Source organism: Palaemon carinicauda, unplaced genomic scaffold (genome assembly GCF_036898095.1).
Source record: "Palaemon carinicauda isolate YSFRI2023 unplaced genomic scaffold, ASM3689809v2 scaffold27, whole genome shotgun sequence".
Lineage (NCBI taxonomy): Eukaryota > Metazoa > Arthropoda > Malacostraca > Decapoda > Palaemonidae > Palaemon > Palaemon carinicauda.
The window spans coordinates 442501-459055 of record NW_027170351.1 but is presented as its reverse complement, the minus strand read 5'-3'; the positions used below and the strand labels follow the sequence as shown (position 1 = coordinate 459055).

At 34.0% G+C, this 16555-nt stretch overlaps 1 long non-coding RNA gene across 2 annotated transcripts in view; it reads left to right on the top strand.

Annotated features, from left to right (window-relative positions):
• The window catches only part of LOC137636308 (uncharacterized), a 267899-nt gene that overhangs the window by 41833 nt on the left and 209511 nt on the right, over positions 1–16555 (top strand). Inside the window, exon 1 of one of the 2 annotated variants that reach the window (XR_011043040.1) lies at positions 10552–10574. The exons of the other annotated variant lie outside the window; for it this stretch is intronic. This is a non-coding gene — a long non-coding RNA (uncharacterized lncRNA). Of the gene's footprint in view, positions 1–10551; positions 10575–16555 lie in introns of those variants that run through there. 2 annotated transcript variants of the gene reach the window in all.

The window sequence follows — 16555 nt, the reverse complement described above, 5'->3', positions numbered from 1 at the left end:
AAAGCCATAGCTTTTCAGTTATGGTAGTCGAGCCACCGTAACTCAAAAAATATAGATTTCCGCCAGGAATCATTCTCAGAACCCTTTACCAGGAATCATTATTAGAAACCTTTGAAATTCCACAAAATGTATAACATACCAGTATCATTTTCAGGTTTTATGATAGCGGCCACCTGTACATATGATGACGGCCAACTAGGAATACAGCTCTTCTAGGAGAAGGACACTCCAAAATCAAACCATTGTTCTCTAATCTTGGGTAGTGCCATAGCCTCTGTACCATGGTCTTACACTGCCTTGGGTTAGAGTTCTCTTGCATGAGGGTACACTTTGGCATACTTTTCTATTTAGTTTCTCTTCCTCTTGTTCTGTTAAAGTTTTCATAGTTTAAATAGGAAATATTTATTTTAATAATGTTACTATTCCTAAAATATTTTATTTTTCCTTATTTCCTTTCGTTACTGGGCTATTTTCCCTGTTGGGGCCCCTGGGCTTATAGCATCCTGCTTTTCCAACTAGGGTTGTAGCTTAGCATATAATAATAATAATAATACAGCAGTATAGGGGGTTGCAGGGGGGCGTAACCCCTCCTTAGGTAAGTAAGGACATGGCTTGTAGGTTAGGTTAGGTTGGGGGGGTTTAGGTTAATTGGCATCCATTATTAATGCAAGCGGGAGGAACTGGCCGCTATTATACAAAGGCTCCTAATTTTCTACAATACCACCCTATATAACTCTGATCTGCTTTTTATTTTGATTGAAATTCACAAAACGATATAATAAATAAGCAATTAATTTTTTATTATTAAAATAATTAACAATTTGTTATTAAAAATCGATTTCTGGACAAAGAATACGATAAAACACAAACTGAAAAATGGCCAGAGTTGGCATAGACAATATAGCCATAAATCAGAATATATTTTTAATTAGACCTAATTGAGATCATTTCTACTATTAAAAAAACATTTTGAGTTAGATATATTAAAAAATTATTATTAATTTATTCGAAAATTTTGTTTTAAATATACGAGTAGGTAAGCTTGGCTTCTCATACAGGTAAGTTAGTTTAATACCATTATAAATACGTAATTTACGTATTTAACTTAATAATAAGGATATATATAACGTAAAAACACGTTTAACTTAATAATAAGGATATATATAACGTAAAAACACGTATTTATAAACAGAAATAAGTGTATTAATGCAAAATACTTACAATATGCCTTGATTTGTAGTTGAAATTCAAACGTAAACAAAACAACTTGTTGTTGTTCTTGTTCTTGTTGTTGGGCGGACTGGATTATCGTACATAAGCCTTAAAATTGTCGTTTATCAACCAACATTATCGTACACAGTTTCAATATAATTATTTAAGAGTCACATGATTGCCCTATTTCAATATATTTTAGTATAATTATTTAATTAAACACAAATATACATATATATGTATAATATGTATATATCCAAGGTATTTATCGTACATCGTACTGGACCTAAAGTAATCGTACATGTATGATGATTATCGTATATCGACATGTGGAAGATCATAGATATATAGTTAAAAGATGGCAGAGCTACTTCATCGTAGCTGGTCGCCATCTTGGTCTACCCTTTAAAATACTTTCATAAATTCTAATTTATATTCTATAATATAATTATAGTCTATAAAACTCTTTATTTAGGAATTTAATTGAGAATTTATAGATACTACATATAGCTTTGCTCTTTAAAACTACTTGCATAACCCTTTAAAATACTTTCATAGTTTCTAACTTATAATCTATAATATAATTATAGCCTTTAAAACTCTTTATTTAGGAATTTATATAATTATAGCCTGTAAAACTCTTTATTTAGGAATTTATATAATTATAGCCTGTAAAACTCTTTATTTAGGAATTTATATAATTATAGCCTATAAAACTCTTTATTTGGGAATTTATATAATTATAGCCTGTAAAACTCTTTATTTAGGAATTTGTATAATTATAGCCTGTAAAACTCTTTATTTAGGAATTTATATAATTATAGCCTGTAAAACTCTTTATTTAGGAATTTATATAATTATAGCCTGTAAAACTCTTTATTTAGGAATTTATATAATTATAGCCTTTAAAACTCTTTATTTAGGAATTTATATAATTATAGCCTGTAAAACTCTTTATTTAGGAATTTATATAATTATAGCCTGTAAAACTCTTTATTTAGGAATTTATATAATTATAGCCTTTAAAACTCTTTATTTAGGAATTTATATAATTATAGCCTGTAAAACTCTTTTTTCAGGAATTGAATGAGGAATGTATATATGCTACATATAGCTGGTGATTCTGTGCAAGCTGGTTCCTGGTTCCTGGTTCCTTCTTCTTCTTATTATTATTATTATTATTATTATTATTATTATTATTATTATTATTATTATTATTATTATTATTATCATTATTACAAGCTAGGCTACAGCCTTAGGTAGAAAAGCAGGTTGATAAAAAGGCAAAGGGCTCAAACAAGAAAAAATAGCCCAGAGAGGAAAGAAAACAAGGAAATAAATAAACTACAAGAGAAGTTATGAACAATCAAAATAAAATAGTCTAAGAACATTAACAGCATTAAATTAGATCATTCACATATAAACTATAAAACTGTAATAAAAGAGGAAGAGAAATGAGATAGATTAGTGCACCCTCAAGCAAAAGAACTCTACCCCTAAGGCAATGGAAGACCATAGTGCATCACAGAGGCCATGGCACTACCCAAGACTAGAGAACAGTGGTTTGATTTTGGAGTGTCCTTCTCCTAGAAGAGCTGCTTACCATAACTAAAGAGTTTCCTCTACCCTTTACCAAGAGGAAAGCAGCCACTGAACAAATGATTGCAGTAGTTAACCCCTTAGGAGAAGAAGAATTATTAGGTAATATCAGTGTTGTCAGGTGTAAGAGGACAGAGAATATGTAAAGGATAGGCCAGACTGTTCGGTGTATGTGTAGGCAAAAGGAAAATGAGTTGTAACCAGAGAGAGAGAGAGAGAGAGAGAGAGAGAGAGAGAGAGAGAGAGAGAGAGAGAGAGGGGGGGGGGGTTTATTACAGTACTGTCTGACCAGTCTAAGGATCAAATACCTCTCTAGTGGTAGTATCTCAACGGGTGGCTGGTGCCCTGGCTAACCTACAGCCTACTGTTACAATTAGTGGTCAAGGTTGAGAAATAAGCTGCCGTGGTGGAGGTCTGCGCTCTACTGAGTGTCCCTCTAGTTAGTTAGCTTACAACCCGAGTGCCATATGTGGATGAGATCATGATGAGGGGTAGATGGAGATGGTTTGGCCATGCTCTTCGCACTCCTGAAAAGAGATTAGTTCACCAAACGTTCAACTGGGCTCCACAAGGCACAAGAAGAGTTGGAAGACCCAGGTCTACATGACTGAGGACTATGAAGAGTGAAGTAGATGATGAATGGAGAAGTATTGATATTGACGCAAAGGGGCCTCAGTTAGATTTCATCAGTCGTCTCTTCATAGTCCTCAGCCATGTAGGCCTGGGTCTTTCAACTCTTCTAGTGATATATGGGGTATTTTACTATCCAGACAGTACTATATTGGATCCTTCTCTCTGGTTACGGTTCTTTCCCTTAGCCGACACAGAAACCGAATAGTCTGGCCTATTCTTTACAGATTTTCCTCTGTCCTCATACACCTGACAACACTGAGATTGACAAACTCAATAGTTTCTTGTGGTGTCTGCAACCTCACCATCCTTGTGAGCTAAGGATCGGGGGTTTGAGGGAGCCTATAGTTCTACCTGCTGAGGAATCATCAGCAGCCATTGCCTGGTCCTCCCTGGTCCTAGCTTGGACACTGATCAAGTCTATATATGGTCATTCTCTAGGGCAGTGGTTCTCAATCTTTTTTAGTTGATGGCACCCTAAACTGATGTAACCATTACTGTGGCACCTCTTCTTCACCAACCCACCATATCTCATGAATCAACTTATTTGATGAATATAATTACTGTACTGGCGGCTTTGAATCCATTAAGGAGAAACGTTGCTATATAAAACACTAGACATTATTATTATTTTTATTATCATCCATAATCAAACCAAATCCAGCACCACCGTACAATGCAGAAATACAAAGAGTATATTAGAAGATTTGAAGTAAAGAGTTATGAATGCAGACTAAATAAAAAGAAAATGGTAATCACCCTTAAGCAGAGAAAAAAAAAAACACCTATTTTAGTGAGATGTGTGTGCTTGATGTGACTGACAGATCCGTTTCACATTGGGTTGAATGGCGGACAAACATACTCTCATTTCTTCCTCAAGAGTTTTCAGCCTTTCGCTTCTGTTAGTTTTAATGTTTGCTAGAGCAGAAAACCCCAACTCACATTGGTAAGTAGAGAACTGGATTAACATTACCAAAGCTTTTTTGGCAACATGAGGATACTTAGTCTTGATCTGAACCCAGAATTCGTCAAGAGGCAGCTGCCTGTGCAATAACTTTAGATCACGATCATGACGCAATGCCACTAACTGCTCTTCTTCCATGAGGGTAAGCTGAGATTGGGTAGATATAGATGCAACAAATGGATTTCTTATCCAGTCATAGTTTTCAGTGCATATATCTGGGAAATAGTGCTGAAGTTGTTTTTCCAGTACTCCAAGATGCTCAGAAATAATGGGTATTATCTCACCACTGTTTGCTGCTACTGCAACATGTGAGAACATGTCCAAATTGCCTTCTTTTACTTTGCCACCCCACAGTTGCAGTTTTTCTTTCAGCACTTTAATTTTATCAGTGGAAGATAAAACATTTTCTGATTTTCCTTGCATGCTTGCTTTTATTTACCTTGTTTAAAAGTTCAAAGATGTCAGCTAAGTAAGACAATTTTGCACACCAAGTGTCATCTGCCAGTAAATCACAGAATTCCTCTTGTTGTTCAAGAGTGAAAAAAGTAAGCATCTCTTCCTTCAGTTCGCATACTCGTGACAATACTTTCCCTCTGGACAGCCATCGTGCTTTCGTATGTAAAGAAGGTTCAAATGTTTTGCTTCAAGCTCTTCGCACAGCTTAGTGAACAGACGAGACTTCAGCAGTCGAGTTTTTATAAAGTTCACCATTTTTACAGCTTTTTCCAGTACAGATTTTAAATCATTGCTAATTGTCTTTGTAACCAGTGCTTCACGATGAGTTTTCACACTGCTGTTTTCTCTCTTCACTAATGACACAAATCCTTTAATTGAGCCAATCATGGCAGGTGCCCCATCTGTACAAATCCCAACACACGATTGCCAGGTCAAACCAACTGATTTTAAGTACACACTTAATGTAGAGAAAAATATCATTGCCTGTTGTAGTTTCCTTAAGTTCTTTACAACAAAAGAATTGGTTCACTATTTTAACATTATGAATGTACCGAACGAATACCAGTAATTGAGCCATACCTCCAATGTCTGTGAACTCATCTACCTGAAGTGCATACATTTCACTTTCCTTCATAGATTTACATACAGTTTCCTCTATGTCTGATGACATATCATGAATCCGTCTGCTAATGGTACTATCCGAAACGAGAATTTTCCTCACTTCTTTTTCTGCTTCACTTCCAAACATTGTTTTTACTATGGCACTACATGCAGGTAGAATCAGAGTCTCTGCTATTGTATGAAGTTTCACGCTTTTAACAAAAAAACTCTGCAACTAAGTAACTGGCCTCTTGTGTTTTATCAGCAACTTTGACTTTTTTAGAAAGCATCGCACTCTGTTGTTTTTGCTCACTTAAAAGTCCTTCAAAGTAGGACTGAGGCTTATTAGCAGGATGATCATGTTTCAGAGTTGAATGCCTCTTTAATTTACAGGGTACCATTGCTTCATTAGCTAATTTATCACCACAAATAACACATAAAGGCATGGGAGTAACTTCATCACCACACCAGAAGAATTCAAAACTTAAATAATTATCCAAGTAGGAGCGATTTTTCTTGCCTTTTTTTTTAAGTGGATTTACTTGTTGTTGGATTGCCCAAATCCTTTTCGCTCACAAACCCACTTTCATCCCTCTCTTCACCCTCACCAGTAACTTCGTGTCTTCTCTTCTTAATGACAAACTTATCCATCGTACGATATGTTAGAAGCACGATACTGTTCAAAACAACTGTAATATAACCCAAGAAACAGCAAAGAACTTATGCCTTGGGGTATTATGCCTCACTGACTCGGGAGTGGAAAACTGGGGTTATACAAAGCCGACGAGAACCGAACACGTATCGGACGGGCAACGAGTACAAACAAAGAAAATGTGAGTATGAACAGAGTCGACTGTTACACTTTATTATTACTATTTTTGTTGTTGTTGTTGTTGTTATATCATTATCATTATTTATTATTACTATTACCATTATTATTAGCAATAGTAGTAGTAGTAGTAGTAGTTGTTGTTGTTGTATTGTACAAAAATAGAAAAGGAAATATCAACCTCTATTTGCGAGAAATGTTTGAGCATGTAACTTCCTACCTACACTGATAATTATATGAAGACTTTTGAAAACTTTCTTTTTCAAATGTTCATTAAGAACATTTAGCCAAGATAAAACTCGACAATTTTGCGGCACCCCTAGGCACTGTCTATGGCACCCCGGGGTGCCACGGCACCCAGTTTGAGAATCACTGCTCTAGGGGTATTGTTCTGTTCCTTGCCTCTGCCATTCATGAGTAACCTTTAAACCTAGGGTCATCCAGTTTACCATCACGTTAGAGAGAGAGAGAGAGAGAGAGAGAGAGAGAGAGAGAGAGAGAGATTTAACACAGAAACACACAGCGAAAATTGTTTTCTATATATAGGTCTATAATTTTAAATATATTTGAAAATTTGCATTTTATAATAAAGATGAACATTCTATAGATGATATAATGAAAATAACAATAAATAACACATTATGAACAATATAGAAATATGTATTTTAAACAAAACGAATGATTCCAGCGGTGCCAAATTTCCACCTGACACCTTTATTCACCCTAATACTGCAGTAGACGTTTCATTGACATTTGGCAACAAGTGAGACTAACGAGAAACTACGCTTTAGCGTTATAGGGAATATAGGGAATAAATCTCTGAAGGAGACGAAAATAAATGGAAAAGTTTTATTCCAGTGGGAAATAGTTACTAAACAGTACGGTGTTTCTCATAATGTTTCGCTCAGAACCATAAATGTTCAGTCATAGAACTAAGAGAAGCAGTCTACAGTCTTCAACATTCCAAAGGGCGAAGCTATATGAAACTATCGCTCAATTCCGAGGAAAATTATGTGATCCTTTGGGCGAAATAATATGAGAATATCGCTCAACTCAGATGATAAACATAAGAGAGGCTCTCTCTCTCTCTCTCTCTCTCTCTCTCTCTCTCTCTCTCTCTCTCTCCAAATACAAAATAAGAACAGACAATTTGAACTGGATTTATGAATTTGATTAAACAAATGTAGCTGTTTCTAGTTCACTGCAGGACAACGGCCTCAGACATGTCCTTTTTACCACCACGCTGGCCACTGCAAATTGGTGATGGTAAGAGACTTTGGTCTGATCGCTCACAGCAAACCAACCTAGTAAGGGTGGCCCTAAATAATAGCCTTACAGCTTTGCTGATCATATTGATAGGCAATCCCTTTCACTACATCAAGGTAGCACCACTCAGAAAGGGATATATATATATATATATATATATATAGTTTCTTGTAGTGTCTGCAACCTCACCATTCTTGTGAGCTAAGGATGGGGTTTTGGGGGAGCCAATAGGTCTATCTGTTGAGTCATCAGCAGCCACTGCCTGGCCCTCTTTGGTCCTAGCTTGGGTGGAGAGGGGGCTCACCGCTGATCATATGTTATATAAGGTCAGTCTCTAGGGCATTGTCCTGCTCGATAGGGCAATGTCACTGTCCCTTGCCTCTGCCATTCATGAGTGACCTTTAAACCTTTAAAACAACGAAGGAAAATTATTTTCAAAACCATGGGTCTTTTAAAAGACGAAATAAAAAGAAAAAATCGAATCACAACGAAATGCTTTATTTGAATCTACTGTTTCCCAGAATGTTTCGTTCTAAAATCGAATCGTTTGATCACAAAACTCCCAAGATGATGTTCTGTTGATTTCGCCACATAAAAACTTAAAATATAATATACTGAAATTATATATATATATATATATATATATAATGAACCAAATGTTAAACTACTATTATAATAAATAAACATCTTTTACGACTACTACAAAATATTGTCTTGAATTATGTAATTCTAAAATATGAATAAATGAATATGATTACGTAATATTCTATGTGGCAATATGCTATATATTTTATCAAACCATTGTTCTCTAGTCTTGGGTAGTTCCATAGCCTCTGTACTATGGTCTTCCATTGCCTTGGGTTAGAGTTATCTTGCTTGAGGGTATACTTGGGCACACTATTATATCTAATTTCTCTTCTTGTTTTGTTAAAGTTTTTTATAGTTTATATAGGAAATATTTATTCTAATGTCACTGTTCTTAAAATATCTTATTTTTCCTTGTTTCCTTTCCTCACTGGGCTATTTTCCCTTTTGGAGCCCCTGGGCTTATAGCATCCTGCTTTTCCAACTAGGATTGTAGCTTAGCAAATGATAATAATAATAATAATAATAATAATAATAATAATAGAGTTAGAGTTCTCTTGCTTGAGGGTACACTCGGGCACACTATTCTATATATAAAACCGATGACGGTTGATGGCGTTTCAATTTTAGCGGTCAAATTTTAACTATTAGTTGAGCCTGTAAATGACACATTCTAATGTACTACTGATTATAATACATTGCATGTATTACATTTAATACATTTTGAATATCACCTCTCTCGTAGTTTATCTATTTCATTGGTTACTTTCTTCATTGGGCTATTTTTTCCCTGTTGGGGCCCCTGAGCTTATAGCTTCCTGGTTTTCCAACTAGGGTTGTAGCTTGGCTTCTAATAATGATAATATTAAGTGCAGGCCAACGTTTTCGGTGTATGTATATCTCTAAGGATTGCTGAGAGAGAGAGAGAGAGAGAGAGAGAGAGAGAGAGAGAGAGAGAGTATTATTATTATTATTATTATTATTACTAGCCAAGTTACTACCCTAGTTGGAAAAGCAAGATGCTATAAGCCCAAGGGCTCCAACAGGGAAAAATAGCCCAGTGAGGAAAGGAAATGAGAAAATAAAGGTGTATTTATATTTCTAAGGATTTTTTCAGTCGAATCTGTGTTGAGAGAGAGAGAGAGAGAGAGAGAGAGAGAGAGAGAGAGAGAGAGACTAATAGGAAAGAATAAACTTCAAGACATAACTGATAACTGGAAATCTCTCTCTCTCTCTCTCTCTCTCTCTCTCTCTCAGCATTGCTAGGAGAAGGGTGTAAGAACTGGGAGGCAGTTTGGACAAAAATCATAAAAATTGACAAATATACTATATATATTATCTCACAACTGGCGAAATCTAACCGAGGCCCTTTGCTCCAATACTCCCTCACATTATTATTATCATTATTACTACAAGCCAAGCTACAACTCTAGTTGGAAAAGCAGGATGCTATAAGCCCAATGGCTTAAACAAGGAAAAATAGCTCAGTGAGGAAAGGGTATAAGGAAATAAACTATACAAGAGAAGTAATGAATAATTAAAATAGATTATCTCAAGCCAGAATGTATATATATATATATATATATATATATATTTATATATATATATATATATATATATGTGTGTGTGTGTATATATATATATTTCAGTTCAATCAAGTTTTAATTGTATCATTATCTGTATCTTTCATTCTTTCATCTATTATTATTATTATTATTATTATTATTATTATCAGTCTATATGTATCATGTTTTTTTCGTTATTCCCTTGTTTATTCATTTATTAATATATTTACATTGTCTTTCATATAATTAGATAAGAAATTTATGTTTTTGTAGACCTACACACACACACACACACACACACACAGGAAGTGCATACATGTCCTTATCTGACGGTTTTAGGAAGAGCTACTCGTTTCCTAAATCTCACGGACTTGAACACTCTCTCCCGAAAAGTATTAACATATAAAGCAAGGGTTTATTCATTCAGAATCTCTTCCTTAAAAGAGACTTTGTTTGAATATATATTTTCCATTATTCATTAGTACTCCTAATGACTACTTATTTCAAAACTTTATTAGAAAACCTAATTCTCACGGACTTCAAGTTATCCCTGAGCGCCCAGATGAGATGCTGCCAGGGTTGCCAGGTTGGCCTTTTTATGGGCCAATAAAAACTCCAAAATATGGCCTTTTTCCATGCTAGATACCTGAATTTGGCCTTTTTGAAATTGGTCAGCCTTGAATGCTATATTTATGGCATTTTTTACCATTAAGTTGGCCTTTTAAAGCATCAGTTGATCAGACGTTGCCCTTTGTCATTTGGAAAACCTGGCAACCCTGGTACCGTTAGACGGTCAGACGGGTCAGTTATCTTACAGCAGTGAGACAAGGAGGATGTATATAAAATTTGTCCCCATCATTTTCAAAGGGTAAGTTTATTATTATTATTTGTTTTACTTTGTAACTTTGTGTGTTTTATGATTATTGTAGCGTATTTCATACTCTATATAATTCATAAGGCATTTCTTTGATTTATTTCGAATGCTTTAGAATGAAGGTGAACGATGTGATGTTCGTAATAACGGGGTTGCTCTATACAATAAGAAACGCACGCACACACACACACCTGTGAGCGTCGTTATTCCCTACAAACTCCAGACATGAATAAGGACATATCTGAGGCCTTTGTCCTGTAGTGGACTAGAAACGGATGCATTTGTTGTATGTATTTATATGTATATATATATGAGAGAGAGAGAGAGAGAGAGAGAGAGAGAGAGAGAGAGAGTTTTCGTCTCGCTTCGAACCAGAACTCCAGATTCAACCCCATCAGCTGTTTGTGGGGGGGGGGGGGAGTTGGGTGGCTTAAGTAGCTATCTTTTCCTTGGTTACTGTTTTATTCACTTATTTATTGCCCTGCTTCTTTAGGATAATGATTCGTTTCTTTGTCCTATAAAGTAATTCATACCATACTTATTTCCTACTCAAATGGATCAATGTACACCTCTCTCTCTCTCTCTCTCTCTCTCTCTCTCTCTCTCTATTGTTTCGTTGTCATACCATGACTTACATCCCTGTCGTAACATCGGTCTCACTAAACTGATATATAGTCTGATTTTTATATATGTAATTTCAAGCCATTCGATTTCCAAATTTGACTTAACCTAGCCATTGTCTACTTTGCTATTTTTTTCAATCTTTCACTAAACTTAATTCTAAAGACCCTGTATTTGAGGTCATAGTTCCTAAAATACTGACAGAAGTTAACTGAATTTTAAGGATTTTTCTAAAAGAGATCTTAGTATAACTGTGCTTGCGTGATCATATTATTATTATTATTATCATTATTATTACTATTACTTGCTAAGCTACAACCCTAGTTGGAAAAGCAGGATGCTATAAGCCCAGGGGCTCCAACAAGGAAAATAGCTCAGTGAGGAAAGGAAACAAGGAAAAGTAAAATATTTTAAGAAGAGCAACAATACTAAAATAAATATCACTTTATAAACTATAAAAACTTTAACAAAACAAGTGGAAGAGAAATGAGATATAAGATAGAACAGTGTGCCCGAGTGTACCCTCAAGCAAGAGAACTCTAACCCAAGACAGCGGAAGACCATGGTACAGAGGCTATGGCACTACCCAAGATTAGAGAACAATGGTTTGATTTTGGAGTGTCCTCTTAGAAGAGCTGCTTACCACAGCTAAAGTGTCTCTTATTGTTTTGATAGTGATATCGGATGAGGAACCTCATACAGGAAACTATTTATTTGGATGCAAACGGTTAAGACAAGGTGTGCCACATGTTCAAAACAATTTAGTGATTAATTCAATTTATATGAAAGTCAAGGATCAAATACAATTCAACGCCGTAATAAAGGTTTTATGTTGATTAAAATTAAACCATTTATAGCTCGTTAATTCTAATTTTAGTCTTGAAGTAGAATATTGTTTTGATATCTGGCACCATGTGGCAATTGTTTTCGTTTAAGCACCTAGAATCTCTCTCTCTCTCTCTCTCTCTCTCTCTCTCTCTCTCTCTCTCAATTATTCTTCCATCCTCTAGCAATATTTCGCTTTTATTATAAAGTGCTAAAGCTTTGACATTTAGTTAAAAACCATATTTTGGAAAAGAAAAAAAAGGAAATATATTTGTAAGGTATCAAAACGTCGACATATAAACTATTGTATTTACAAGGTTTCAAATCTAAGGAGAGAGAGAGAGAGAGAGAGAGAGAGAGAGAGAGAGAGAGAGACCGTTACTCGCGGCCTGACCAGAAAACTTTCAATTTTTATTTTACTTCTGTTTTCCTTCCTGCGTTAATTCTATTATCTCATGACACAACTGTTGATATTTCATTGTTTCCTTTCGATTAATATTATTCAAATATACTTTGAGTGTTTCTTTTTCTTCTTCTTCTTGTCTTGGATTAGAGTTCTCTTGCTTGAGGGTACAATTGGGTGACGCATCACTTATTATTATTATAATTGGCCTAGCTGGATAATTTGGCTTATGAGTTTTTATAGTTCCATACATATATGGCAATGTTGGTGATATTGTGCAAACCTTTTTTATCAGATCTTCATTCCCTTTTTAGTAACTTTCACTTTTTTGTTGAAATTACTATTCACAAACTCAATTGGTATATATATATATATATATATATACAAACACACATATATATAAATTTATATATATATATATATATATATATATTATAATTATTATTATTAATAGCTAAGCTACAACCCCAGTTGGAAAAGCAAGATGCTATAAGCCCAAGGACTCCAGTGAGGAAAAGAAATAAGGAAATAAAGAAACGATATAAGAAGTAATGATATATTAAAATCAAATATTTCAAAAACATTAACAACATTAAAACAGATATTTGATATATAAACTATAAAAGGACTTATGTCAGCCTGTTCAACATAAAAACATTTGCTGCAACTTTGAACTTTTAAAGTTCTATTGATTCAACTTCCCGATTAGGAAGATCATTCCATAACTTGGTCACAGCTGGAATAAAACTTCTAGAATACTGTGTAGTATTGAGCCTCATGATGGAGAAGGCCTGGCTATTAGAATGAACTGCCTGCCTAGTATTACGAACAGGATAGAATTGTCCAGGGAGATCTGAATGTAAAGGATGGTCAGAGTTATGAAAAATCTTATTCAACAGATATATATATATATATATATATATTTATATATATATATATATATATATATTTATAATATATACACGTATATATAATATATATATACGTATATATATAATATATATACACGTATATATATATATATATATATATATATTTATAATATATACATGTATATATAATATATATATACGTATATATATAATATATATACACGTATATATATATATATATATATATACGTGTATATATATGTATAGCCTATATACTAAATTGTATATACAAAATTTTCACATTTTTAGTATCCATAAATGACACAGAGAGAGAGAGAGAGAGAGAGAGAGAGAGAGAGAGAGAGATAAGCATTTCTTGACTCGTTATGATCTTTCTATGCCAGTCGACACCCGCAAACTTTCTCAGTTCGACAATCCATCGTCTTCTCTTCCTTCTCCTGCTTCTTTTATAATGTTAGGAACCCATTTTCTTATTCTTGATGTCCACTATTATCTTTCATTCTTATTATATGTTCTACCCATGTCCATATATATATATATATATATATATATATAAGAAGTAATGTATAAAACATATATTAAGATCAGTAACAAGACGAAGAGACTTGGTGCCTGATTTGAAATGCCTGTTGATACAGACATATTTCCTTCGCCAGTAGGAAACACGTCCTCATTGACAATTTGATGATGACGTCACAATGACGTCATCATAATCCTCTTACCTAATTGGTTAAAAAGTTCATGACGTAGAAGAAGCGAAAATTTCCCCTGGGAAAAGTTGTCAGACGAAACTCAGACTCGCTCAGTGTTGTTAATTTCTGTTGGTGTGTGACTAGCTCGTGATTTTCGTCATCATTATAGATTAATATGGGATAATAACGTTATAGGATAATAGTATAAGTTTTAAATGATAATAAGAACTACCAGTTATGAAAGAATACTTATATTTATTAGTGAATTCATAGCAAAAGCAATTTCTTTTGAAAGATGAGTTTCGTGAGGTGATCTTTATCATAGTTCTTGTCGTTTTTTTCGTTATTAAAACATGACGATGTAAGATAAAACCGTAATATAGAGAAAATGTACACAACGCAAGATGTACGTTGTGTCAATACATCGGATATTTGTGAATTAGTTGTAAAATCTGAAACGGAAAGGAAAATTAATATACATGATGCATCAGGTAGTGAGTGTGTGAGCGCTGAGGACACACACTGGTTCCTACGTTAGAGTCCTATTTATTGCCACTCAAGGACTTATGCAGTCCTCAGACCCCACAATTGCTTATTTCAATCTATTTTTTAACAATTTTTTATTGAAACTGTTGTGAATGAAATTAAAAGTGACGTTTGGTTTCGAGCTGCCTGTTTTTCTACATATAAGAGTGAGTACCAGCCTGAAAAAAGTATTTCTCTATAATTTTTCTAAAAAAGGTTTTAATATTATTATTATTATTATTATTATTATTATTACTAAGTTACAACCCCAGTTTGTAAAGCAGGATGCTATAAGGGCAGGGACTCCAACAGGGAAAATAGCCCAGTGAGGAAAGGAAACAAGGAAAAATAAAATATTTTAAGACCAGTAACAGAATGAGAATAAATATTTTGTATATAAACTATTAAAAACTTTATAATCTTTACACAATTGTTGATATTTTACACAAATTGTGTAAATAATAAACACTTTTGTATTTTTGTGTTTCTTTTCTATTATGATAATTCATATTTCCTTAGTTTCCATTATTTTAATTCTCTTTGTTTACTTCTTCGTTTATTTTTTATTTTTACTTTATATTTCATCAAATATACTATATATTTCATAATTAATTACCTTTGAATTGGTGTCCACCGCAGGACAAAGGCCTCAGACATCTCCTTCCACTGTCTGTTTATGGTCTTTCTATACCAGTTCACACCCGCAAACTGTCTTAGTTCATCGATCCATCGTCTTCTCTTCCTTTCCCCCTGCTTCTTTTATAATCTCTAGGGACCCATTCTGTTATTCTTAATGTCCAATAAACACATTAAATATAATTCTCTTACGAAAACCAAAATGGAGTTCAGTAAATATATCAATTGTCTTTTCTTCCTTACAGCATTTTGTCGATATATTTACATAAAAAACATATTCATCATGATCTCTTTTTTACGATTTTTTTTTTAGTTTTGAAATATTATTATTATTATTATTATTATTATTATTATTATTATTATTAAATGCTAAGCTACAACCCTAGTTGGAAAAGCAGGATGCTATAAGCCCAGGGGCCCCAACAGGGAAAATAGCCCGGTGAGGAAAGGAAATACGGTAAAATAAGATATTTTAAGAATAGTAACGTCATCAAAATAAATATTTCCAATAAAAACTAAAAGAAATTAATCATCCAAAGAAAACATTTGTTCATGCATTTATAGGCTCAAAGTTGGAGCAAATGTTTTTATGTTGAGCAGGCTGACATGAGTCTTTTTATAGTTTATATATATGACATATCTGTTTTTGACGTTAATAGTTTACATAGGACATATCTGTTTTGACGCTGTTACGGTTTTTAGAATGATATATTGTTAATTTATTCTCATCATTTATTTATTTCCATTCTTCACTGGACTATTTTTCCCTGTTGGAGCCTTTGGGCTTATAGCATCTTGCTTTTCCAAGTAGGGTTGTAGCTTAGCTAGTAATAATAATAATAATATTTCATGTGTTATTCACGTCAGATTTCGTGATTTTTACACACACGCACGCACACATTTCTAAGAAGTTTTTATTCATGAGAGAGAGAGAGAGAGAGAGAGAGAGAGAGAGAGAGAGAGAGAGTTGGAGAGTGGTATGTGGCTGTTCTAAAGAAATGTGTTTTTGCCCTTGTGTTACCACCAGCCGTTTGCTCTCTCTCTCTCTCTCTCTCTCTCTCTCTCTCTCTCTCTCTCTTTCTCTCTCTCTCTCTCTCTCTCTCTCTCTCTCTCATACACTTCACCCCCTTCTGGGAGGATCTGTATCCATTAATACTTCATATATATTTATTTTTAGATGATATGAACTGGAAAATGTTTCGAGACGCATATACGCACACATACGACTACAGTTTATATTCAGAATTAACTATATTAGAATATTTTTTTCTAAAAGAGGCCTTAGGAAAGATATGGCTTTGAGTTTAATTTTTCCCTCATTATTGAACTGTATAAAGAATTTGATCTCCGACAATCAGCTGATCGACTGTTAAACCCCCA